We start from the raw sequence: 7,836 nt of genomic DNA, 5'->3' as shown, positions 1-7,836 counted from the left end.
TTTACGGATGAACCCTGCGGTGACCCACTGCCTAGACCGCGAGCTGAGCTCTGGGAACGGCGTTGCGTTTGGAATGGGATGGGGCATCAAACACTGCTGGGCAGCTCCCGGCAGCTGCAGCGCTCGTTGCGAAGGAACATCCGAGTGGCAGAGAGCAGGTCCCTCCCCCGGGACGTGTTCCCGGGACACAGTCATGTGGCAGGAGGACGCCAGAGCCTTGTTGAACCGTCGGGCCTTTCCGTCTCTTAACTGGTTTTGTGGTCCCACATTTCCCATTCCTCTCCTCTCAATAAAAAGATGTGTCTTTCTTAAATAATGAAAATAAGGAATTGCTAGGGGGCCTTTGGGCAGTGCTGAGCCACAAAGACTCTTACACACTTTGAGTTCGCTGCTCGGCGGTCTTTATTCATGTGTTTTGCTTGAAGTTGCTGCCACTGTGAGGATTTGGGACAGGTCAGCGGGTGCTGGGGCTCCCCGGGAGCCTGTGTGTCCTGCTCCATCCCAGCGTGTCCTGCTCCATGTCCAGGGTGACAGCAGCTCAGGGAGTCGGGGCCCTCTGTGGTCCGCGGGAGGGAGATCTCTGCCTGGCTCTGCCCGCGGGGTGAGGGGCACAGTGCCTGCTCCGCTCTGCCAGGGGAGAGGAGATGGAGTCGAGTGTCTCTCCCGCCGTGTCCCGACCGCATCCTCCCATCAGCACTTCTGATGGCAGAGATTAAAACAGGTTTTGCCCACGATGTCTCAAATCCTCCATACACAGTGGGGCTACCTGTCTTCCATGCCTCTTTCATCCTCTTGTTATCTCCCTGTTCCAGGGTTGTCTCCATGTTTTATTGATGTCAAGCTAGCAGGAGGGAGCAGCTGCAGGGCCCTCTCCCAAGTTCGGGGGGACTGGTGCGGCTGCTGTACCCCAGCCCCGCTCACCTTTGTTTTCTCAAAATATTCCAGTCAGGAATTCTCAGACTGCAGCTCCTCCAGGAGCAGTTAATGGTGAGCTGCAAAACACGAATCATTTTGACGAATCTGCTGGCAGCTCCCTGTGCTGCAGGACGTGGCTCTTGGCAACAGTACAATTTACTGTGATTGATATGCACTTCCCTGGATTTCATTAAAACCCGGAATTCCAATGGCTCAATTCACTGTTTGCCTGGACACCCTCCCTAACTACCAGTGGACTCCGGGGGTGTAGGTACGAGGGGACCAACTGGCAGGCTCGTTCATCCCCTCAGGAAGCTTTGGCACTGCTCCCAGAGCTGGGAGGTTATCACTGGCCATGCTCCTTGGGGAACGGGGCTGTGGCAAGCACTGGAGGCAGGGAAAATCTCTCTGGGGGAATCCCAAACCCCCACTTACTGCAGAGCTACTGGAACTGCTGATGGAGTTCTGCAAATGGAATGGCTGTGGGTACACTGGGTATCCAGGCAGTTTTCCAGAGAAGTTGCAGCTGGGACCCCCACTGCAGCCCTGGTTCCCCTGTCTCTCCTGCCACTCCTCCCTAGACCCATTGTTCCCTGGCTGGAAAGCTGCTGGCTATGCTGTGCCAGATACCAGCACAGAGCTGCTGCGCTGCTGCCACTGCTGCTGCTGTTGCTCCAGAAAGCATTTCCAGGGACGTTTTAAACTGGTGAACCTTTTCAAATATTTGGATTTCTGTAGTTTTTAAAAGGCTGTTTGTGACATGATCTGACTTCTCTGCCAGGCATATGGGAAGGAGTCCTGAAACCCCACGGTGTGGATGCTCCCTCTCAAACCTGCCCATGTTCTTGCATTTTCTTGGTCCAAGGTGACTTGCCTTCTTCATCCTCGTTGCAGCTCTGTGCCATAAGCTGGTTTCAGCATGAAGGTTCCCTCTGGTGTAGTGTGACAGCCCTTGAGCTGCTGTGGTCTCACACTGCTGGGATTGGCCTCTGTCATGGAGGTGCAGCAGCCGTGGGGTTGTGCCATCTTGGAGATGCCGACATCTTGCCATTCTTTTAAAATTTTTTTCAGATGTCATGTTGAAGTGTGATGACAAATTAAAAATTTTGCCCTGGGCTGTCTGCAGGGCCTCTGGGCTGTTGCGGTGCCAACATCTGCCGGCGAGACCCCCAGATCCCGTGCTGGAGGGCAGCAGCGGGGGGAGGCTCCTGCTGTCACTGAGGTGCCTCCTCCTTCCCAGTCCCCCTCGGCCTCACAGTTCACTGCTGAACTTGGGGGTGAAGCCATGGGGCTCATCCCCCATCCCCTCCAGCCATGGGGGCCTTGGGGACCATGGGAGCTGTACATATGGAGCCTGCAGATTCCCTCCTACACGGGGAAAAGGGGTGCAGGCTCAGCCAGAGTAAGAGCAGAAGATGGGTGGGAGGTCTGGAAGGTGCCCTGAGTCAGCCAAAGCAGGGGTTTGCCCAGACGAGCTCAGAGGTGATGGCTGGAAAGAGCCCAGCAGAGTTGAGCCTAGCCTGGACGCCTGCAGCATGTTACCTCTTGCAGCTCCTTGTCCAGGAGGGACAGTGCCACTGGCCCTGCGAGTCCTTCTGAAAGCATCAGAGTCCTGTGACTGCATCAGCCACCGCAGAGCTAAGAGCAGGCCCTGCCCAGGAGGGTGCTCGGCCCCACCCTGAAATTCTGGGAGCATCCAGGGAAAGTTCTCCTGTCTGAAACCAGCCACAGAGCTGACACTAATAGAAAAAGACCACTAAAAAGCTGTGTGATATTCTGTTCTGCTCCCGGTCCCTCTCTCCCTCTATTGCTGCTAGCATTTTATGAATTATTGATGTGCCTAGGTGCTGCCGCTCTCCCGTTTTCTCCGCGCCGCTGCCGCGGCCGCGCCGGCCCGGGGACGGGCTGCCCTGAGGGGCTGCCCGGGGCGGGGTTGCGGTGAGGGGGTGCCCGGGGACGGGCTGCCGAGCGGCGGTGCTCTGGGACGGGCTGCCGTGAGGGGGTGCCCGGGAACGGGCTGCTATCCGGGGCTCAGAGCCGGGTCCCACGGCGGAGCCGAGCGCTCGGTCCCGCGGTTGGGGCGCAGACTGGGGCTCCTGGCCGGAGCAGGCGGGGGCTTCCCACGGGCTTGGAGATGCCGTGTTCATTTCTCTTCTCATGCGAGGCTCTTCTCCTGCTCCTGACCACGACTTCTGTATCCCCGAGTCCCTCCTCCAGCCCGCACTGCCGCGGGCTTCTCCTCCGGGCTGCCTCTGCTCCCTTCCGCAGAGCGCACAAGGTCTGGCACAGGAGGCTGACCGGGCCCCCAGAGGCGCCTCATGGAGCCCCGCACCGGCGTTGCCCCAGGAGCAGGGTCGGGGCGGCCGTCGGGCATCGCGGCAGGGTCAGCTGAGGGGACAGCCCGCCAGGCTCCGTGTCCCTTCCCCGCGGGGGACGCGGCTGGGGGCTGCGTGCTGGCCTTGTGCAAGTGCGCGTGACAGGGCGTCAGGGAAGGGAGATCATCCTCGGAGCATTGCAAATGTGCGTCTTTCCCTGGGAGACCAGGAATGCTCCGGCTCTGGGGTTAATATTTCATGAGGTTTTAGGACAGAAGCTGGCTCTGAGGCACGGAGCAGACGTGCTCTCCCGTTTCCGCAGCAGTACGGGAGGGTCGCAGTGGCCCAGGGGCCCTGGCACGGGGGAGGGGGCTACGGCAGGCGACGGATCCGTGCGATTCCAGAGGGCTGCCCCAATCCGGCGCTCCTTTGGCTGCCTGGGACTGTGGTGAACCGGAGCCAACCCACTCCTCAGGCCTCAGCTCTGCTGTGCTGTCCTGTCTCAGGAATGGCATCAGTGTGAAATCCCAGGACGCCTCATCTCATGGCCAATTTGCTCAGGTTTCCTTGGCGGGGGCTAATGTGTTTTCCATGTTAATGTGCCTGCACGTGGCGTCCAACCTGACTGCAACATGGAGCCACTAATACTACATGACTGGCTCACATGCCCCGTTGGCAGGGGACAGGGCTGCATGCGTTGCTGCCGCTCCACTCCTCCAGCGGCTTTTGCCTGGGCTGACCCCAAATTTACAATATTTCAGGTTTCCTCATTAAAGAAGGAAGCAAACAACTTTTCCCACCCCAGTGTCTCTGACAAGGAAAACATTTGCTCTATCCAAAATATTTCAGGTTCCTTCACTGCTCCTCCCCTGACCCCTGCTAAAGAAGCTACCAAGAAAAAGCACAAAATCTCTCTTTGAAAAGTCCAGCATTTAAAGGATCATTAAAGCTTTTCCTCAACATTTCCTTATGTCTCTAGATGAGAGTTATTTTGGGTTTTGAGGAATTTCAGCCTGTTGGCAGCATCAGAACTTGGCCAAACCATCCTGCTGGTGCTCCCTTGGAGCCAGCCCCAGCTCCCTCTCAAGCTCCATCCCATCTGCAACTGCTTCAGAATAGTAATCCTTTTCCAGCCAAGAGATCCACCCTTGTTGCCAGCTCAGAATCCCCATCCCTAACCCTCCTGCCCTGTCCTATCCGAGGAGACCCACAGCTCACTCCTCTGTTCCACCAGAAGGTGCCTGCATCTCCCATCCTCCTGTGAGTGCCCAGAGCCGCCAGGTATCAGCCAGGGAATCACAGGGTGTAAAACCAACCAAGGAATGAACAGGGGTTCAGATGTTTTCCAGAGGCTGTTACGTGTTCTCACTGTGGAACCTGAAGGAGGATCCTTGACCTGTGCTGGTTTTCCTCGCAGAGATCCTCGCTCAGGCCATGATGTGGTGGCAGCTGCAGACTAATCTGTTTTGGCATTTGGGGAAAAACAGATGTATTCTGAGGCAACCAAGGTATCAAACTTTAACCATGTCTCCAGATCCTTGGTGTGTTTTGTTCCTGCTGGCAGAGACTGTCAGGTGCGGGGTCATGGGGGTCTGCAGGAAGCCGAGGGGGTTGTGGGGGGCTGTGAGGAGCTGTGGAGATGCTGCACACAATACTCGAGGCTCTGGCAAATGAGGGGCAAGCACAGGATGCCCAGCTGAACCTTCCTTAGCTCTGCATCACACAGAATTCTTGAAAATGTAATCCCTCTCCCCAGATAATGTCCTGATTTTTGGTGGGTTTATCCTCTGAACCCCTGTATGTGCTTTTGTGGTGTGGATTGCAGTATTTGGGTGTGCTCCGTGCAGAGCTGTGGCTCTTGGTGGAGCCTGCAGGGTGCATCTCTCTGCAGCAGCCCTTGGCCCTGCCAGGTGGGCACCTGGGGGAGGATTTGTCCCCCATGCCACAGTCCCTGCCCCCAGTGACATCCCCAGGGCCTCGGGATCCAGTGTCAGGCTTTTCTGGGATGACCAAGGGCCCTGGTAAGCCAATGCATGTGTGTTAGATACACCAGCCTCTGGAGGAGGAAAACCAAAGTTTCCCTGCCTGTCCCCCTGCCGTCCACCTCTCTCCACTTTAGCTCCACACTCATGCAAGTTTAAAAGCAAGTAAATGCTGGTGATGTGATTCACCTCCCCACCTGCTCCCTCCTCCTTTTGTCCCTGGAATGAGAAGTTCAGCTCACCTGCCTGGTGGGAGCATCCACTCCAAGCACAAGGATATGGGGAATTGCACCAAGATGATTCCACTGAAAGCAAAAACCTCTCTGCTCTAAACAGGGACTGAGTTATTCACTTCCCTCGCTGAGCTCTGAATGCTGAGCTCTGATGGAAGACGATGCCTTGGTTCCTCTCCCAGCTCGTCTGTTGACAGTGTGTAAATGGACAGAGATCACACTTCTCCAACACTTACTAATAATGACCCACACTGGGGTCGGGCAATGCTGCTGGGAACAGGCGGTGCCAGTGGGCTGGTCCTGGGACCAGCACAGTGCTGGATGCTGCCCAGCTGGCAGAGCTTCCCCTGCCTCTCCCGTGGGTTGCCCCCCTCACCCCTGGACTGCCCCACCTCCAAGGGTGACTCCAGCATTGCCCTTCCTGATCCATGGGCAGTGAAAACCATGGTCAGGCACTGAAACGACCCTGAGCACCCACAGACTGGGCTGTCTATGGGGGGCTGAGGGGTCCCAGTAGTTCTGGCACCATCTCTGCTCTGTACTAAGCATTTGGGACCATCATTTCCAGCCAGCAGGTTGAAGATGTTTACCACGTGTCAGTACTATTTGACAGCAGCTGATCTAGATTTGTGTAGCATTATTATTGTGTGCATTCTTAATTCTCTTTGGACAGAGAGCATTTCATTTTCCTCTGTGCATTGTTTTTCTCCTCCATATAAAACTCTACTGCAAATGCAGTGACATATTTTTCCATACACTGTTCTAAATTTGCTTAAAGAAAAAAAGTCTAAAGCATCTTGATGATGAAATAAGTTTGTACCTAACATTTCCAGGCAAACTGCAAAGCATGAGTGCCACTAAAGACAAAATTTGCTTAATTGCTTTAAAACACTGTTCTGAAAATAACTCAAAGCTGTACAGCTGGAGCGAGTTCCTTCTGTTTTGTACCAGCACAAAGCGGGACTTCCCCTGTCTTGATGGGTCTCCACAGAGCATTTGGCTGTGGATGCCCACTTGAAGCCCATGGCCACGTGCTTTTGGCACCTTCAGGCTGCTCCTGGTGAGCTGGTGGGTGATGGAGGGTACAGCCCAGCCTCTGTGCTGGGCTGAGTATTGGGCTCCTTGGGATCCCTTCTCAGGGTTCCCCTGGACTGGCTCTGGCCTCTGCTCCTCACTGAGCTGGGCTGCGTTGGTCTGGGCTGGGTGTTGGGTGCTGGGGCTCCCAGTCCTCTGGCCCCAGCACCCTGGCGGTCTCTCATCCCAGAGGCGCAGCTCTCCCCAGTGCAGACACCAGTCCTCGCTCTAGCCCTGGGGACCAGAGCTGCCAGCCCAGGGCCTGGAGCAAAGCCTGGGCAGCAGCAGAAACCACTGTCCTAAGGAACATTTTTCATCTCAAACTAAATGTGTCTCCTTGGGAGGACAAATGCCTTTGAAAACTCAGGAGAAGGGAAACACTGAGGGCAGATGGCATGGAGGCAAAAGGAACTGGAAGTTTGGAATTTTGCAGCTGAAAACCAGTTTTCTCTGGGAAAGCAGCATGCCTCCAGTTCCAGCTCATTCTCTCCTTGCCAGTGGCTACTTCTTGGACCTTCTGGTGCCATCATGAACATGGGCTTGGCTCTACATCAAGCCGGGACCCTCAGCAGGTCCTACCACTCCCACAGGACACAGGTGGCTGGACCGTGCCCTGATGGGACATGCACACACACACACACGGGCCTGCCAGGCCATCAGCCATTCCCACCTGCACCACAGCACCTGCTGCCTTGCTCACGAACCCCTCAAGCCCCTGAGCCCTCTCTCCTCTCTCTCCCCTCCTCCTCACACATGCTTTTGTACATCTAGGAGCTCCCTCCAGCCCCCCTTGTGTTATCAGATGTGCTGCTATCGATTTCCTCCCTGCATTTGTTTTTGTTATTCATTATTAATGGGATCATTTTTCCATCCTTTGTGCATGAAGGCAAATTTTGTGTAAAAATCGATTGAGTGAGCAGTGCAATTGGCTTGTTTGGTTTTCTGTGCTTTCATCTCCTGTGCACAGGTCCCAGGAGACAGAGAGCAGGATATTAAGGAACAAGCATGGAATGGGAAAAAAAAAAAAATCAATTGTTATTGGTTCAGAAACCATAGACAGAGGTTTGCCTGTTGAGCCTCTCACACACGTACTGGGGATTTCCTATTTCAGCAGGTTTCCCTTTCCCTTTTGTCTGGGCTGTCACTAAAAGGGAATTCCCTTTCTCAGCGAATTTCACCTGCATTTTTCATTTTACCTGTGGGAGATGGGTTTGTCCATGGGGTGTATTTTGAAGAATCAAGTGTCGCAGGGTGGGACACAGTCCTACCGCCCAGGACAAGGAGGCCCAACCCTCCAATAAAATTGGGAGTTCTGAT

This window comes from Corvus brachyrhynchos, unplaced genomic scaffold (assembly GCF_000691975.1).
Source record: "Corvus brachyrhynchos isolate BGI_N302 unplaced genomic scaffold, ASM69197v1 scaffold21, whole genome shotgun sequence".
NCBI lineage: Eukaryota > Metazoa > Chordata > Aves > Passeriformes > Corvidae > Corvus > Corvus brachyrhynchos.
This window is presented reverse-complemented; position numbering follows the sequence as displayed.